The following is a 19378-nucleotide window of genomic DNA, read 5'->3' as shown; positions in this document are numbered from 1 at the left end:
CTCCTGACTACAAACGGGATGACAGGCTGGACAGCCACCGTACATAGGGAATTTCTAGAGCTTAGGTGTATCACAGACATTTTCCAAGAAGCATTTTGGGATTACGGTTGCTTTGTTGGGGTGCTAACTCCTTCCTAAGTCATTTGTGTGTTGTATGTGAAAGAGAAGCAGCAGCCGAAAGTGGTGTGGGCAGGGCACACTCGGCCCAGCTCCTGGCATGACCTTGTGCTCTTCAGTCAAGCACCGAGCTCCGTGTCCAACCTATGGACTGTGGGGAAAGGACACTGCCCTGGAGTCTCCACAGCAGCCCTGTTTCCCCTGAGCTGACCCTTCAGGAACACAGACAGGCCAGCCCTGGTCACTGCAAAATGGCACTGTTAATTCCGTGGTACACAGCAAACCTTTGGAAGCACCCATGTTCCTCCTGCTTATTGGTACTTCTTGTCTGGTTTTTAATTGTTATTTTCACCTCTTGTGGATATTGCATTTTAGAACTCTTCCCTACCTCTAACTCCTCTCTAAACTTTCTCAGTGTGTCTCTGGAGGAAACACAGATACCCAGTCTGCCTACAACACAACCAGTGTCAGTTATCTCGTTTGCTGCCAGCCTGCCGCCATGAGAGCCCCACCCCGCCTTGTCCATTGCTCTCCAAGTGCATTGCAAATCCTTTCTCCAAAAGGTCTGTGGATTCTGTTACTGTCTCAGTCACTGCCAAAAGGTGCAGGTTCATGCATGACGGAAGAGAAGTGAATTAGATATGCGGAATAATCCTGGTATGGGGTAAAAAGAGACAGGAGAGAGAGGGGGCATTGTTTACCTTGCAGGCTTTACTGACAGGGGCTGGTGTCACTGTCCCCGCTCTCAAATAGTTTGTAAGAAATAAAGAAAACTCAGGCTGCGAAGTTGCCTCACATGCATGAGGCCCTGGGTTCGATTCCTCAGCACCACATAAGCAGAAAAAGCCAGAAGTGGTACTGTGGCTCACGTGGTAGAGCGCTAGCCTTGAGCTGAAGAGTTGAGGGACAGCGCCCAGGCCAGAGTTCAGGCCTTACAACCAACAACAACAACAAAAGTTCATGTTTTGCAAAGGTACAGCTGGCTCACACCTTCAATCAATCCTAGCTACTCAGGAGGCTGAGATCTAAGGATCATTGTTCAAAGCCAGCCCAGGCAGGCAAGTCTGTGAGACTTATCATCAATTAACTAACAGAACGCCAGAAGTGGTGCTGTGGCTCAAGTGGTAGAGCACTAGCCTTGAGCTGAAGAGTTGAGGGACAGTGCCCAGGCCCAGAGTTCAGGCAACAAAAAACAATGAGGAAGACTTTTCTGTTTACATAGCAAATGTGCTTTGTATGTGCTGGTTATAGAAATAAAGTTTGTAACTGTATAGCTTTTTAAAACTTGGAAAATCAATGCTAGCTAGATGATCTTATTTATCAATTCAGAATTTTAGGTTATTCATAATGCAACACGTATCACCTGTCCATTTTCGCTCAACTTGAGTTTGAGGCACCACCATTAAAGGAATGTACTCTATTTTCACTGCAGTGAGTAGCAGAGTAACTATCAACACAAGACCTCCTGAATTCTTGATCTATTATTTGAAGGAAGCATTTATTTTGAACTTTAAATAAGTCAGCTTAGTTAAAGCACTATTCAAGAGGAATTTAATTCTGTGGTCTTGTATTAACTGAAAGCTGAGGTCTAAATAAAGCGTGACGAGAACTGAGTCCACGTCTTGCTCTCTTGTGTTTGACTGTAATTTTTCAGGCCTCTCTGAGCCACTAGTGAATTTGGCAGACCCATTCCCCGGTGCATGGGATCTCCTCTCTGAAGATGTGGCAGGACATGTCATCCTTTGAATTTAGAAATAAGCGTTAATAGGCTAAGCAATCTAAACTTATTTAAATTACATTTAAACAAAAGCAGATAGGCATGCTACAAGGACCCATGGAGACATAGGCAAAAGAAATCTCACTCGAACCTTCACCCAGTCTCAAAATACCACTACTATCCAAACAGTTCTTTTTCCCAGAGAACAAACCGTGTCCCTTTCTAGAAGGAGCGGGGGTGTGGCAGAGGAGGGCAGAACTCCGTGCTCCTCCTCTACACACGCACGGAGAACTGGGAGCAGTCTGTGGGAGCAGCATGTCTGTGTGTGAACTCGGCTTTCAGGGCTGGCCTGAGTGGAGGCTTGCTCTGGGCCTTGTTTGATTCAGAGGAAGTTGAGTCCCAGAGAACTGCAGGGGAGACAGATTCCCTGCGAGCATTCAGTCTTTGAGGAATTGTGAATTTTGGATTGTAAAAGAAAGAAAACAATAATGACCCTGGCCATTGAAGATCTCACCTACAACTATGGGGTGCGGGTAACTTCAACAATACATTCAAGACAAAAGGAAAAGGAAAAAATTCTCTATATTCCCATAAGACATCAGGACATAAATTGTATGAACTTATTTATCTTTAAAGATGATAACTTTAAGGCCAGTGCCATTGGCTCACACATGTAATCCCAGCTACTCAGGAGGCTGAGAGCTAAGGATCACAGTTTAAAACCTGCCGGGCAGAAAAGTCCCCCTAAGACTCTTATCTCCAATTAACCACTCAAAAGCCAGAAGTGGCGCTGTGGTCAAGTGGCAGAGCACTAGCCTGAGCACAAAGAGGTTCAGGGACAGCGCACAGGCCCTGAGTTCAACCCCCATAACCAACAAAGAAAAAAATGCAACTTTATCAAAGGATGCCAAAGTTCATTATGTTGATCCAAAGATTTTCAGTGCATATTCTTAGAGAAACAACTCACTGAAAGACAAAGTTTATATGGAAAATGAAGGAGCCTGGAATATTTTTACATGAAGTGGCTCATATTCTAAAGAAACTGTGAAAACTACACAGGGAGTAGATGGGAGTGAGTGGCTTCTGGGCGTAGGGAGGGGAGACAGAATCACAGCGCGCAGGGTGGAAGACCTTCCTCTCACTCAAGGGGCAATGCCGCGTGGCAGATTCCTGCATTCTCCATGTCACCTCTGTGGGAAAGTGAGTCAATAACTAACTATGAGGTTGTCTGATGTATTTCTCTATCCCAACCTTCTTTTTCTCTCTTGGTAGACCTTGCTTTTGGCCCCAACACATCCTCAAATGGCCTAAGTATGTTCTGCTTCCTTTCTTCTGGAATTGGCCCTCTCATTTTCTTTGTTTCGTGAGTGAAACACTTCAATGACCCTGAAGAACAGTTCATATTTAACCACCTAATTTCCTCAATATTTGTGGAGAATTACTGAAATCCGTGCTACCAATGGTCCATTAAGTAAAAACTGGGCCCCATTGCCTACTTGGCTGAAAAGCTAACATTCCAGCTATCTGGTGCCTCTAGATGAAAGTATTTTGATTTATGAGTCTTAGTAAAAGCAAGGGAGTTGTAAATTACTTAAAGCATTTCCAACTTGCCTTTGTGATTTTGAAAGGGTAAATCACCACTTCCCTTTGAGAGCATGAATGTTTCCTTTCACTTCCATAAATAAAAATTTTACCTCATTAAAGTTGTATAACACATTGAACGAGAACCCCCCATACACACACACATTAAACTCCAATTTTGATTGATTTTACCAATTGTTCATAGCTACTAAAACCTCCACTTTAATTTTTTTCTCTCTTCTATAATTGTACCTGCACAATCATAAGGCATTCTTGTTGAATTTAAGTGCTTACAAACAGATGACAAAAATCTCTTAAGGACAAAATCCCTGTGGTGAGCTTCGCGGGACATGAAAACGTGCTGACCTGAGACACCAGCCAACCTCTCTCTGGGCCTGGGGACTTTGACGTTGGCGTTCGGACTCTCAAGATACATGGATATAACACAGGAGGAAATTTTGACCCACTGCTGTATTTTAGCGATTACCGTTAAAGGAAACATAACATTTTGGTGTGTGAAAACCCAGATGTCCTGGAGGCAGCATGCTGCATGCTTACACAAACTATCCTCCTGCAGAGCACATTAAGGAACACATGGTCTTCGTGAGTGTAGAGAGGAAGGAAATGGCCCAGGCTCTGTGACCACTCCTTCCGGGAATTCTGTTAAAATGGCTTCTTCAGTCAAACCCCAGGACATTCGTGAACATTTCTGAAATCATCCCACTGAGAAATTAACCAGGACTAACAGGAGTGGAGCCAAAAAATGTGGAATAGCACCTACTCAGGAGGAGGAGGCCAGGGGTCAGAGTCCAAGGTCAGCCAGGGTCAAGTTAGCCAAATCCAACTCAAAAACAAAGCCACAACCAGAGCTGGACAGAAGGTGTGTGGAGCACCAAAGGTGGAGCTCTGGAGCTCTGGTTCCTGTGGCCCTGAGTTTTCAAATAAACAAAGCACAAGATGACTAAGGAAATGGAAACACATAGAACCCATTGGAAAGCTGTGTTCCCAGGTCATCCTGTGTACTAAACCTGGATAACTGATCAAACAGCTCCACTTCCCCAAACCTGTGCCTCTCCAAGTGCAAACCTGCCTTGTCAACTTAAGGGGAAGGTAACTGTCGTTTAAATTGAAGTGAATTAGGTAGTTTTTGTGTGCATAGACTTAATTGTAAGACATTACAAAAGATACAAAAAGTGCCAAAGATAAAGCTTAAATTGGAAATAGGAAAAAAGGCATCAGAAACTCGCAAGTAATCAAGTTGCAGGGATGCTATCAATGAACTTGCTTCTACCTATGTGAGGGGATTGATCCCAGCTGATTGCCAGGCTGACTTTTGTGTTCAACTTACACAAGGAATTTAAATATTAAATATATATATTCATATATATATGGAGAGAGAGAGCTCTCATAGTTATGCAGTAAGAATTTCGAGTGGTCTGGGTAATACATTCTCTTCCTACTCACACATGCAGTGAGAGGCAAGCCTAAACCAAGCATTATTAAATAGACAAACAAGAATGAATATGACCTCCCTAAGGCATAGACTTCAAACCTCTTTAAAATACACCAATTGTTTCAAAGAAGGCCTGGCCTCATTATCATGGAAGTACAAATCTAAACCAAAAGAAATGCTACTTCTCACTTGCTGGGATGGCTGTCACCCCAAGACAAAGCAGAGGAGAGGGGCCGCTGTGCACTCTCAGGATGGTGACTGCTATGAACACTCCAGGACAGAGTGGAGGCTACTCAAATTCTGAAAGCAGAGCTATCACTTGGCCAAGCCCAACTTCTTCTGGACATGAGATGAGCACCTCAGATGGCCAGCTGTACTCTCCCTTGTACCCTGTAGCATGATTCACATGGAAACAGCCTAGGGGCTGTCAGTGGACAACAGAGAAACAATGGGAGGTAGATACAATGGGATATGATTCAGCCTTAAAAACAGCAAGAGACCCTTCCTTTGCATGTCATGGATGACACTGTGCTGAGTGAAAACCCAGGCACAAGAATACAAACATGATATGATATCACCTATGTTTGTAGTGTAAAAAAGTTAATTCCATGAACTTACAGAGTAGAATGGCAATTGCCGGATGCTGGAGAGGAGATTGGAGGAATTAGGTCAAAACTGATCATCTAGAGGATGAGTAAGTTTGAGATCTAAAGCACAATGCAAGAAGTATCAGTAATAACATTGCATTTTATACCAAATATTTCTTAAGGCCATCATTTTTGATGTTTTACCAGGTGAACAAACTTGAGATGATGCATATGTTAACACAATGTGTATATATGTTACAATGCATGGTATGTTGCATATTTTATGTTGTTTATTATAATATGTAAATATAATAAATGGATATAAAATATTAAAACATTACATGGTTATACATATGTGTTCATCTGTTGTATGTGTATAATCCAACCAGATTTTAATTTTATCCAAGGCAAAGGTCCTTTCCCCAAATCTGTACTTATTATGATGATTATTACTGCTATGCAGGTGTACAAAGAGGATACAGTTTCTGAAGTACAATGCATCTTTGATTTCCCCTCTCCATCATTTTTGGTCCTTCCCCGCCCCCCATCCCTCTCTCAAGCCATGTAGTTCAAGTTGTACATGACATACATTGACTCTGATGGATGAGTTGCATCTGTGGTGCTCAGCTGAGTTTTGAATAGTTCATTCCACGTCCAGTACACTGAGCGTGTGCCTGTGTCCCTCTCCCCACACTACTTGTTAAGACTGCTGATTCTCCAGGTATGCTGCTCTGTGTTTTCCAAACCCACTAGATGCTGGCCTCCATTTCCTGAGGGACACAGGACTGCAGGGTGCCCGGGAGCCACGGGAAGGTGACAGCCTCTCCCTGCTCTTCTCTGAATTTGCCTGTGGTGAGTCGGCTGTTCCTCCCCAGCAAGGTCATTAGCAACGTGCAGCTCGGACAATGACACTAGCCTGAACTCCCTTGCTTGAGGACTTCAGGAATGGCTGTTAGGCTCACCTTCTTAACCAACTCATAAATGCCCGGCCAGAGCGAGGGCTGCTTTAGAAACCTCAGCCAAAGGTGTGTCCTTTGTGAATTCAGCTGCCCGACTCTGTCTCCACTGCCAGCTGATCTTTCCAGATCTCAGTTCCACCGGGCCCCAGCCTGGAGGGCTGCAGGATCATCTCTCTTTACTTCTGACCTCTCAAGAGCTCTAGAGAACCACAGCTGGGCAGCGCCTCAGCGAATCAATATCGATCTCCTCTCAACAAGGAACAGAGGTCAGCTTTCTGTCTGGATACTCATATCTCTGACTCACACGCCAAGCACCATTAAAAACTATTTGAGTGCATTAGTGGAAATGGATTCTATTATCCAGGCTCACGGGAATTCATGAGGAAGCAATAGAGCATCATGTCCACCGATACTTTTAAAGATATCTCAGGCAATTTTCGTGTCATGCCTTAACCTCATTCCCAGTAGCTAACTAGAGGTAATTCCATTACCATGCCTACCAGACCCAGGATGGATTCTGGAGGGTTTGAAGTCTTCCACGGAAATTGTCATGAAAACATGCTGCTACTCCAAGAAATGCAGACTTTCCTACTGGACAGCAGGGAAATAGTGAAAGGTATTTTACTCTTAGAGTCCAAGTCTTGGTTATCTGAAAAAAATGTCCATTAGGAGCTTTGCAGTGTAGGGGGACAGGACTTTTGTTTTGTTTATGATAAATGCCTGAAAGTAGTGACATTGATCAGGATACAGTTACCTACAATGTGACATGTAGAATCGGAATCTCTTTGCACTTGACTTAAAGATAATAAAATAATAACATTAAATACATTTTTAAAAAGAATGGATTAATAATTTAACATTGTTCATGTCCCAAAAAGAAAGTTTGAAAGCCAAAATAGTAAATTTTTGCCAGTGGTCACAGCTCTATGCCTGAGGGTTTACCATGTTATTTTGAAAGGATGATAGAAATTACAACCAAGTATACATATTTTATAATGCACAAATGTTTTTTTATAATTTAGATAATATTTTTCTTCAGGAATCTAAATGTGATCGCAAAGTATGTGACTGCAAATTCAGAAACAGCCTGTATCGCACTAAAAACCAGAAAGCTGTGTCCCTTACCATCGATGAACAAACCCCCACAGGAAGTGGACATCCTGTCTAATGACTAATGGACTCACCAAAGGGAGAACCAACAACTCCTCTCTGAGAGAATGTGAAGAGCCTGCTTTTCCAGTCAAACTCTACCGGTGTCGGCACTGTTCACTATGTCATTGAATCACTGTAGTCATAAAGTTGCTGAAATAAATCAACTTGAATTTGTGTGAGACATCACAGCTTGTCATCTCCCCATAAGGAATCTCTATCTCTAAGTGATTGGAGGAAAGAATAAAACTGTAGAAGCCCTTGAAACTTAAAAAGAGAATTTGAATGTGTTCTGAGTACAGTTTTAGCAAGCAAACCATGGAAACTCTCACAAATATTCACACGTATTCATAACCACACACAGCCTAATAACGTCTATACACTAACAATACTCAGGTTTGTGTTTCTCTGACCAATCACCTCCCTTGAAAGTCACATGGCTTTGCTTTAGTAGTCACCAAAAACTTAGCAGGCTCAAATGGCCAACCATAATCCCATTTTCCCATCTCTGCCATGTCCAAACCTCACTCTATATCAAAGGATGTGCATGGATGTGTATGATCCTGCTTTTAAAGACATCTGCATAAAATGAGTCCATATATTTTCAGGTTAAAACGAAATATAGATGATAGGTGTGTAATATCTTGGGCTCATTTTTAAATAAGAATTTTTTTATTTCCTATAATACCGTGGCTTTGATCCATTGTACAAGCAACTGTATTCAGAGTCCAGTCTTCAAATTGTGAACTCCTAAGGGTAAGAACCAATATGATCTTGTAACAGACTGAAAATGTAGAACACAGCAGAGTATTGCACACCGTAGGTCCCGACAATACTCAGGAGTCAAATGAATGGACTCTTTCCCAATTATTAGCTGAGTCAGAGATGCAGTCCTGTTACTTTAATCATTTAACATGTGGTCTCTCTACTCAATAAAATTCAAAGTCAAAATTCTAGTCAATATTGCCTATTTAAAAAAATACTTCTGCATCATTTTCAACATTCTTATTTATGTCTCTGAATAGGTGCTCGATTATTTCAAATGTCTATCAGTCAAAAGTAACTATATTTCTGCTAGCACCTAAATGATGAAACCACACTGGACTGCTTCCGTGAAACACTTTCAAGAGAAGAGTTGGCACTTACTGGGATGGGGACGTGGGATGGGAAGTCACTGTGTGGAGACCACGGGGACCTGCTAACACTATGAGAACCCCCAGGCCTGCTAGGCCTCCGCAGGGAGCCCCTGTGAACAGCTGGATTTCAGAGGGAGGTAGAACTTGGAGATATAATTTGGGAAGTTGTTATTATGGAGATGGAACTCAGTGAAACCACCTAGGAAGTCCACCCAGACAGATGACAAGCGGATGGACAGTCAGCCCTAAGCAACCTCCAGATTTGAAACCAGAGCAGAAACACCATCCTCAAAGAAAAGTAGGAGTACTTGATGGAATAGGAAAAGAATTAGGGACTCACAAGTCAAATGAAAGTATTATTTAAAGGCAGACATGACTACATCTCTACATAAAGCCATGCAGAGAAAGAAAATGATAATAAACACTAACTTTCTGTACCATTGCCAGAGAACAGGAGAAATCGCATGGTGTCCTCACCCCAACACCAGGGAAAGCACCGGCGCAGACCCCAGGATCATGGGCACCATGTGGAGTAGAAGGGAGACGAGAAGAGAGAGGGAAGAACCCATTTGTCATAGGAAAGCTGGGAACCTTAGGAGGCAGCAGGTGAACCCAGAGAAGAACCCCAGTAAAATGCCTGAGGTGCCGGAGAAGGAAACAGAGCCAAAGCCAACGAATTCAACCTAAAAACCTGGAAGGAAGAAGTCACTGCTGAGCATGACGCCTCTCAGAGCTCCCGGGAAGAAGAAGGGGTGCGCAGAGAGACTGACAGTCCAGCGGCTGCCACTTGGCTCTCCATCCCGGGGGATGGAGACTGCAATGCTGTGGGTGGGTGGTGCTTTCTCTTGGGGTTTCCTGGGAGACAGCAACCGGCACTGGGCAGCTCTGCGTGGGAGGCCGCGGCCCAGGACGGATGCACCGGCCCAGGACGGATGCGCCGGCCCAGGACGGATGCACCAGCCCAGGACGGATGCACCGGCCCAGGATGGATGCACCGGCCCAGGACGGATGCATCGGCCCAGGACGGATGCATCGGCCCAGGACGGATGCACCCGCCAGATGGCAGAGGACTCCACTTTTCAAACAGGCGTCGCAAGCTGAAGCCAGCTGTGGCTGTGCGTTGGAGTGAGGACTGGGTTCCTTCTCCCTGCTCCCTCGCGGCCCACGCTATGCCAACTTCTTGCCACGGCTTGTCCTGGAGTTCTACAGTCTGCCACAAGACTCCATCCCATCTGCCGCAGGGCAGATTTCTTCCACTCATGGACCACAGCAACCTGTTCTGTTGCCTCCTGTGTGTGCTCCTCTTTCTCCTTAGCACAGAGTGTCTTGGTCATTGGCCTGTTGGTTTCACTGCTGACACGTCTTGGAAAGAGGATCATGTGTGTTCTGATTCATGACATCACAACATTGACCCTGCCCATTCTTTCAGTAGTCCATGGATTCTTTTAAGATATTTTCACTATCTGGGGGAGTGGGAGGATTCAAACTGAGTGAAACCTACCCGCACCTGTTTTCAGGGAGCGTAGATGCCCTTCGTGGAAGCAATGCAAACCAGTTCCTCTGCCGAGAAGAAGGGGTCCTTGCTCTGAATAACCATGCTGGACCATTCTGTTTGCTTTAGCTTTTGCATAATGTTTGCACATGACTTTGCCGTGTGGCCTTCAGTACTTCTTTTTAGTCTCAGCATTTCTTCTAATTTTGCAGTCTTTGAGGGACTTCAGTACAACTGAGAAGAACAGAATCATTGCCACACAAACAGCACTATTAACAAGTGTGTTGATGGTGAACAGGGAGGCTGGACAGGAAATGAAAACCTTCTCTCCCCCTGGCAGGTGATAGGTGGAGAGGGGAGGCTTCTATTCACGAGCCCCAGCCCCACTGTGCAGAAGCAGGATGCAGCAGCCAGCATGGAGAACAGCTCAGACTCAGCAGACTCCAGGGGCAGAGTGCCTTCTACTCCACCCACTGCCAAATCAGCAGCTACCAAAACTGAAAGACTCTGCTCCACCCTACAAGATCTAATGCTAAGTTAAGCTGCCTAGAGGGCTAACACATGAAGGTTTCTGGGGTTCTGGAGATCCCCCCCTGAGCCCGCAGAATCTGAGACCTCGTCCTCACTCCCAAATCTGTACCCACCAAGCCCTTGTAAAGTGACAAGGGCTCCATCTCGCACAATGACTAGGTCTTGAATAGCTTTGCCAAACCCCAGGCTGTGGTGCGGTTGGGTTTTCTCTGTGATCCTGGGAAGTGGCGGGTGGGAGCCTTGCCGCTTCCCCGACCAGCCCCCGCGGCCAAGGTGGTCAGCCACACCTCCCCCGCCCTCCAACCCCCATCTTTTCATCTTTTCTTGGTGCTGCACATCTGCCCCACTGTCCTTGCTCTGACAAAAAAGATGTGGCCTTCCCTGGCATCTTATGCCGTTTTTAGCCTTTGGTATGATGGGGGAAAAAACAACTGTGCAGCTATTTGCTATTTTACAGCCTTAATTGTTCCCCTATCCTCTAGAATTTAGTGACTCTGGCAGTAAATACCTTCGGAACTCCTCTGCAGGCCAGTGAATGTCCACCCTCATTCATTTAGCAAACATTTATAGGCCCTAAACATGCCAAGACTGCGGGGAGGTGCGGGGCCAAGGAGGAGAAAGACAGGGAGGAGATGGCGCCGGACGATGCACCTGCGCTCCAACTCCGTGCCTTGTTCCTCCATCCCCGCTGCCTACACCAGCAGGGAAAACCACACCCGAGGCAGCAGCCTGGGGATGAGAGGTGGCTGGGCTCCCAAGAGCAGCCGCTAGGGCACAGCCGAGAAGACGGCATCCGCACTGCCACACTTTCCTTTATCCACACAGCCAGAGCCTTCCAAGTAAAAGATGAGCACCCTTAACACGGAGAAACGCTTAGTGTAACTCGTCTGAGATGCTGAGTGCGCTGCTTTGATTACCAGACATCTTATAAATACCCTGAAATATCAACTGCGCTCTTTAAATACGTATATTTCTTATGGGTGAATTAAGCCTAAATATACTAAAAGGAATTCTCTGCAGCACACCATGGAAAACAGTATGCCCAAATTCAGAATGACAGGCCTGGGTAGGTGAACAAAGGATAGGAAAACAGGTTATCAAACAGAAATCAGGAGAACTGCAAGACATTATGCCAAGTGAAATCAGACAGGCACCCAAGACTAGCACCACGCTCTCCACTCCAAGTGGGGGCTCAAAATCTCCTTCCGGCAGGGTGAGGGGCCTAGAGATAGGGCTGCCAGAGGCTGCAGGATGGGAGGAGCACGGGGCAAAGCAGGGCTAGAAAGCAAACAGATTCATCCCTACTCTCCCATGGTCTCTGATCACGTAGAAAAGTCGGTCTGTTTCTTTTCCAGACACAACACTGATGCTCAAAGTGACTTGGTAAAACCGTCCTAGCGATCTTTTGAAGTTGGGAAGAATAGAAATACTGTAGAGTGGGGAGGGGAAAATGTACTCACTACCTTACATATGTAACCGGAGCCCCTCTGAACACCACCTTTACAAGGAAGTAAAATTAAAAAGGAAAGAAATAGCACATAATAACAGAGAAAGCCCGGAAGACATTTACACTTGTCTCTTCTGTATATGAAGAAAATATTGAATTTCAAAGTGAGGAATATTTCTCCCAATTAATATTCTGAAGAGATTTGGGGAAATTTGGACACACTGAGATGACAAGTTATTTTTATATCTGCACAATTTTCTATTTCTCAGGCATATTTTCATTTTCTGTTTATATATATATATACATATATATATGTATAATGTATATGTATATATATATATATATATATAAACTGTTAAAATGTGAGTCTATTTAAACTGGGACTTCTAAATATAATTACCTGTAAAATTCCTCTTCGTGTTCAGAAGCCATGTTTCCATTTTCAAGAAATTTCCATTTCAAGAAATCAATGAAATCTTGTCATAACGTGTAGTGCAAATGAGGAAATTACTGTTCAAATATGTGAATTTCCACTACAACTCATTATTATGTGTAGCTTGCTGAGTGCATTTAGTGTCTCTGTAGATTTCCTTTTGTTAAGTCCTAGTGAACTTCTGGAAGGAAGCAAGGACTGGTAAACTTTAATAGAGGTCTGGCCATAAAGGTTCTGACAGTGTCTATATCTAGAAATCAAGAACTGCTAAGAATTGGGATGCACTGGGAGAGAAGTAACAGCAAATAACTGCACAACTACATATTTAAATGAAATGCAGCTATAGTGAGTTGAAATTTCAATCTTTATACAGATGCAGTATTTTCCTTTACGCCTTCATTGTGGTAAACGTGCCTCAGCGTTTGCCCATCTGATAGGGCCTGTCCAACCAACCTAAGGAAATGACCACTATTTTCCAAGGCAAAGCAGTAATTGGTTATTTCTCTGATAAAGCCTTACTTGTGCCTTCTCTACCCTCATGTTTGAAACCTTCTGGGGGGATCGGGATGCGCCCAGGGCAGTACCACCACTTAGTGAGGATGGTACTGGTTTTTGGCACCCAACTCCCATGTAATTCTCTGATAGCACCCATTTGGACATCTGTAACAGTGTGGGAAGCAGACTGCAGTAGTCCAGGGGTTTGAAATCACATCAAAATGGGTAGAAAACAAATCGATCCAGGAGTGGTGAATTTTTTCTCAGTGGGATCTGGAAGCGGTGGATGGTGCCATGTTCCCTGGGGCGTCTTGGCTGTGGAGCGAGGACCCCGTGGCTCCCAGGGCCCATGGCTTCCCCCCAAGGCGTGCCTGGCAGAGGCTTGATCTTACCCAAGACACACACGGCTCAGCACGGAGAAGGCAGAGGTCTCACACACAGCCCCCATGACTAGTTAAACTGCTCCCAAACATCCACTACTACCCTACCAAGGCAGGAATCCAAACTAGCTTCTCTGTTACCATCTACCACTGGTTTATCTGCCCTAACCAGGGACAGTACATTAGGCAGACCTGAAAGGTTCATAGGGAGATATATTTTCTTTGAAATACTGACCTTTCTGCAACATTTGAATGCAATGTAGATTAAAGGTCAGGATGATGTTGCCTTTCTTGGAGCCTATATATAGCTAAATAAACACAGTGAGAGACTTTCTAAACATAATACTGGAGGGAAGCAGGGCCCCGGGCCTGTGAGGAGCAGATGGCCACAGCCAGCACTGTAGACCATCTCCAAATCCCTTCATACATTCTGGGCCTCGGGGAAGTCCGGCTGGCCTCCCTGGAGTTAAGTTGCTGAGGTAGTATGGCTCCCAGGTAATCACAGCAGCGCGAGAATCCCGGTGTCTGGCTCCCACGTTTGGGATGGAACCTCGCATATCGGGGGTTTTCAAGACCGAGCAGTCTGAGCCTCCTTCACACACAGATCCTGAATGGATTCGCAGTTATTTCCCACTTCATGACACAGCCCAGGTTATCTCTGTCCATTTGAATTGCCTGTGTCGGCCTCTTTAGCGATCGCTCAGTCTCGGTGGAGGGCTGCGCGTCTCAGGGGTGGAGGTTAGTCTAGTGGATCCACTCACCCCGGGAATGGCAAACCCCAGCTCATGCCCTGGGCTCAGCATTTTATTCTGCCCCAGAAGGGAAAGGCTGTGAAGAAATGGAAGACAGACAGACAGACAGACAGACCAAGAAGAGAGTGAGGGTAATGATGCCTCTCACTTGCTTTCTGTCCTCAGGTCACCACATGCTGCTTTTGTGTTCCGTACGACGTAGGTAGTTCTTCTGAGAGCTGCTGATCTGTGGTTGGGGGTTCTCAGGTTTCAGAAATGGGGGGCATGGATGGATGGGCCCCTCAGAGGACTCTCCCTGCACTGAGGCGTCTGCCCACCCCTCTGGTGGGGAGCACCCTGAGCAACTCCGGGAGGTCAGAGGTCAGATGGGCACGACCCTGCGTCGGCCAATGAGCTGCGGGCTACAGGGAGACACCAGGAAAAGTGAAGAGTCCATCCGAAGATGAGTGTGGGCAGTGGGTTCCACATGTTGAGCGTGGTCTGAAGAAGAGATTTGGCAGGCCAGACCTGGTTTTCAGAAGAAAAAGTTACTTAACTTTTGCAAAGGTGCAGTTACATATTCAAAGAAGAACTAGAAGAAAACTAGTTCTGGCTTCCACAATACGATACAGGACAAGCTCTGGAGGCTGGGCCCGTGTGCTCATGTCCCAAATCTGACACGTTTGCCCTGGTGGCTCATCAGCAAGGCCTTCACTTCTCCGTCCCAGGGTCTTGAGGCTGAGTCGTGGGTGCTCTCCATGATGGAGGGGTTCCCTGTGAGCGCTCTGCAGACGTCAGGTCTGAGGAATACGGACCATCCTGCCAGCTATCCCCACCAGCCTACCACCATCCATCCCCGCTGCTTCGCTGTTCTGGGATGTTTGCATTTTACACAAAACACTGGAGCCAGGCGTGAGGATTTCTTGTGAAGACACTGTAATGTCTGCCAGCCATGGTCCTTCGCTTTGTCTCCATGTCCACACTAATGGTAGACTATTCAGACTGGGATGCTGTATAGAGCCTTTGGATCAAGCAGTAGATGTACAGAGAATAGATGATTAGTCACCAGAAAAGAAACAAATCGGAGGGACCCTATGATCAAATTATTCAATTAAGCAGTACTAAGTAGTAAAGGCTTGAATTAATTCAAAGGCAAAAAAAATTAGAGGGCTGAAGTATAAGCAAAGGGCACTTTATGTATCATCCATAGAGGGTGCAGAATAAAGAGAGAGAAGAGATGAGGAAAATATTACAAATCTAATAACAAAAGTAGTTATAATCAAGCAAACCCTGCTTGTAAACACCCAGATGAAGAAGTCATTTCTCATTTGTTTTACTGACTGGGTCTATGGGTTCTTCCCAAAGTTGAGATAAAAAGTTGAGACACTTGAGTTTACTACCGTTAGCCTTTTTCACATTTGAGGAGTATCAAAAATGCCAGCATGAATTTTAGAAGGAAGACTTCTACCTCATTGATAGCCACACAGGATGCACCATCACGATGATTTCTTACAGCTGAAATACGTCTTAAAAGAACTTCATCCCCTGCTTGTGATTCTGGGACAACTTTTTAAATAAAAATGAAGTTACAAGAGTAGATGAGATATGCAAGCCCTGATGTTCTCACACAAGGTCCGGGGACCACCGTGGCAGAGTGTGATGTAATCTCCCACTTGGTTGATTTGTAACACTACACTGAGCCCAGGGGTTCCGAGCCTTCAATTCAGAGTCAGCACACTGGACAGGCCTTGATTACACCTGACATAGTAACAAACAACAGACACGAGGACACAGAGCTGCCCCTGATCTGCTTCTTTACCAAAACGCAGGCCAGGGAAATGGGCACAGGGACTGAAAAGCCTCGTCCTGGGACGTGAAGAGCACCTCCCCTCCACTGCTCCAGCAGCTTCACGCATGCAATCTTACAGAAACACATGTTGCCGGTACCACCCAGTGTTGTATAGCCTGACCCAGATGAAGCATCTAAAGAGCCCCTGGGAATCCACATCTGAGAGAAGCAACCAGAACGCGTTCACCGCTGGGTAAATGGGTGTGCACTTCACCAACCCGGGAAGAGATGCAGCCATGAAAAAGCTGACTTCTCAGATGTCTACATCAATGCATTTTATGGTAAACTTACACTAAAATATAGCTAATGCATACAGAAGTAGCAAATTTTTATCATTATGGGAAAAATATATCAATTAGGGCATGATTTTACCCAAAACTGAAAAGGAGAATTCAATCAATTTTCTTAGAGTTACCAACTTGATATAATTTTATTATTCTTAAATATTTTAATGAGAAAAATTATTTTTAATCCATCAAAAGGAAAGAATATAAGCTAGACAAGGGTGTGACTCAGTAGTGCAACACACTAGTGTATTCTAGCATGTAAAAGGCACTGAACTTAATCACGGTCACAAACTAATTATATATGTGTGTGTCATATAATTATATAATGATTATTATTGTAACTAATTATATAATACATAATTAATACTAGCTAATATATAATTATATAAAAGCTATGTGTATCATCTATTACATAAATAGGTTATCAGTTATATATAATTGTAAATATCATTTATAACTTAACTAAGTTTTGTTTATATATGTTATATACAGTTTACATATGTTATAACTAACATACATAGCTATAGATAGGGAAGTGGGGAAGAGAAAGAGGGCAATAAAAGAGGAGGGGAGATGGAGGAGAGGGCAGAGAATAAGTTTTTTAGAAAAAAAAACTTACCTTGGAAAATAATCTCAAGAATGTCCTAACAAATTTTCATTAAAACTTAACTGAAAATAACATTTGGATCTCTATGCAGGCAATTTCCAATCAGGGCAATTTTAATTTTACAAACATTAAAATACATAGATATTTAATTTGCTAGTAATTTTAACTTCCAGACAGAAGCATCTACCTCAAGAAGAAAACTTAAGCATGCTTCTATCTGGAGCAACATGTATTTCAAGAAATAATTTTCTACATTTGGTTTTTATAAGGCAGACATACTACACACTTTTATTTAAGAATTAGTGAGTAGTATATAGGGGTTTTTTTGGTTTGTTTGTTTTGTTTTTGTCAGTCGTGGGGCCTGAACTCTGGGCCTGGGCACTGTCCCTCAGTTCTTCAGCTCAAAGCTAGTCCTCTACCACCTGAGCCACAGCGCCACTTCTAGTGTTCTGGTGGTAAATTGGAGATGAGTCTCATGGGACTTTCCTGCTCAGGCTGGCTTTAAACGGCGATCTCAGCCTCCTGAGTAGCTAGGATTACAGGCATGAGCCACCAGCGCCTGGCCAGTATATAGGCTTTAACAAATAATAAGCATGAATAAATTTAGGTCTCTAACTACAACAGTATGCAAAGAAAGCTGCTTCAGATTATCTGCAAGTGTGAGGTCAGATCTCACCACACCAGGCTAGACAATGAGGAAGGTTCAGGATGCTTGTTGATGTTTGGGCATCCTCTCCTTCACTGCCAAAAGGAAGCTCACAGTCAACCTGACTAGGTTTAGAAGCTCTCAGATTTGTGTGGGGGGGGGGAAGGCCGGGGGCTGCCCAAGAGACCGAGGAAGGATCTGCTCTGGATGTGCGTGAGAATGGAACCTACTCTCGCTGCTCAAATATAATAACAAATAATAGAATGAAATGGAAAGCGGCGGTCCCTGGCACTGTGTGCGCTCTGCGTTTCCTGTGCACTGTGGGCTGAGCTTCAGTCTTCACCTTCCCAGCCACCTCCCCAGCTCCCTTCACCACGATGAACAGAAACCTCTGAAAAAGTTGATCAAGTATTGTGCTCATAGTGTCGAAGAGCTGATAAGTTACTTGGGTGCCCATAGAAGAGTAAAAGAAGAAAGGCAGAAAGTAGGAAAGAAAACAGAGAGAAATAGAAGAGTAATAGGGGAGACAGGAAGAAGAGAAGGGGGTAGAGGGAAAAAATGGGAAGGAAAGGAAGAAGGAAGGAAAAAATTCATAGCTACCAAGGACTCATATCATTTTAGCTCTCAAACATGTGCAAACAACTCATTTTTGAACTCCTACTATATATAGGCCAAGCTATTATAAGCACTGAGGGATAGAGAACATGCCAAGGAAAAGCAAAACTGCTTTGCTCTAGGGCTCCTGAGCTGCTTCCTGCGTGAAGAACGTTCACCCATTTCGGGGAGACTGCCCATGGGCAGCCCGTGCCACTGTCCATCTGTCCTCTATCATCCCCAGAATTGGATGAAGGACCGAGATACAAATCATAAAAAAAAATACTTCAAATTTTAAGGCATGATCAACATGGGTTATTTTAATCAGGAAAATTTCGCCGTTCTCTCTCACACCCTAGTGCCCCGACATGGTTTACCTGCAGCACTTGTTTAGAGACACCTCTCTCTGGCCCAGTTTCCTGGAATTTGCCTTTGCTTTGTGTTTTTGTCTCCAAAGAACCTTCCAAAATCCCGACTGGCAAACCCAGTAAGAAAAGCCTGCTCCTCCAGGAGACAGAAGCACAGCTGGCTGGACACTGTTCCAGACGCTCACTAAGAGCAGGGCACCTTGGCAGGCTTGCAATAAAGTCTTTCGTTATCACTCAAGTCTCATTTTATGGCAAACGCAGCATTTTCTCCTTAAGAATAAGACTATAGACTCGCTCACCACCATGTCAGGTGCTTTCAAGGATGACTGATTTGTATCCACTTCATCAGAAAGGAGAACACTTAAAAAGCCTAATTTTCCCATCAATTAAGATATACGATTTGACTGAGGAAAATGGGATGAAAAGATCTATTCTGGTGCGTGTCAATCCATCACAAACCTTCCAATCAGGGCCGCACACTACCAAGCGCTCACTGCCTGTGGTTCACTGACTCGTGGGCCAAGTGCATTCTGCAGGTGAGGCCTAACTATTCCTTCCTCACACCGGGCTCACACATGGCACCTTCCCCAGGGCCTGGGGTGGGTCCCAGAGGCATTCTAACGTGGATTGGTGACTGTAGGCTTTTTGTAGGAAGGGAAAAGACCCCTGACCTGGGACATACCCTAAAAACAGCATGAGTGAAACACCAAATTGACTTAGGTTAGAAAATCTTATGGAAATTTCTAGTTCAATGAAAATGATCATTCAAGAGCAAGTCTAAGTCAGAGGAGGGAAGTGGCAGCGTGGCTCTGGAGGGGA

The sequence above is a fragment of the Dipodomys ordii genome, unplaced genomic scaffold, assembly GCF_000151885.1.
Source record: "Dipodomys ordii isolate 6190 unplaced genomic scaffold, Dord_2.0 Scaffold74, whole genome shotgun sequence".
In the NCBI taxonomy this organism is placed as follows: domain Eukaryota; kingdom Metazoa; phylum Chordata; class Mammalia; order Rodentia; family Heteromyidae; genus Dipodomys; species Dipodomys ordii.
Note: the sequence above shows the minus strand (reverse complement) of the source record.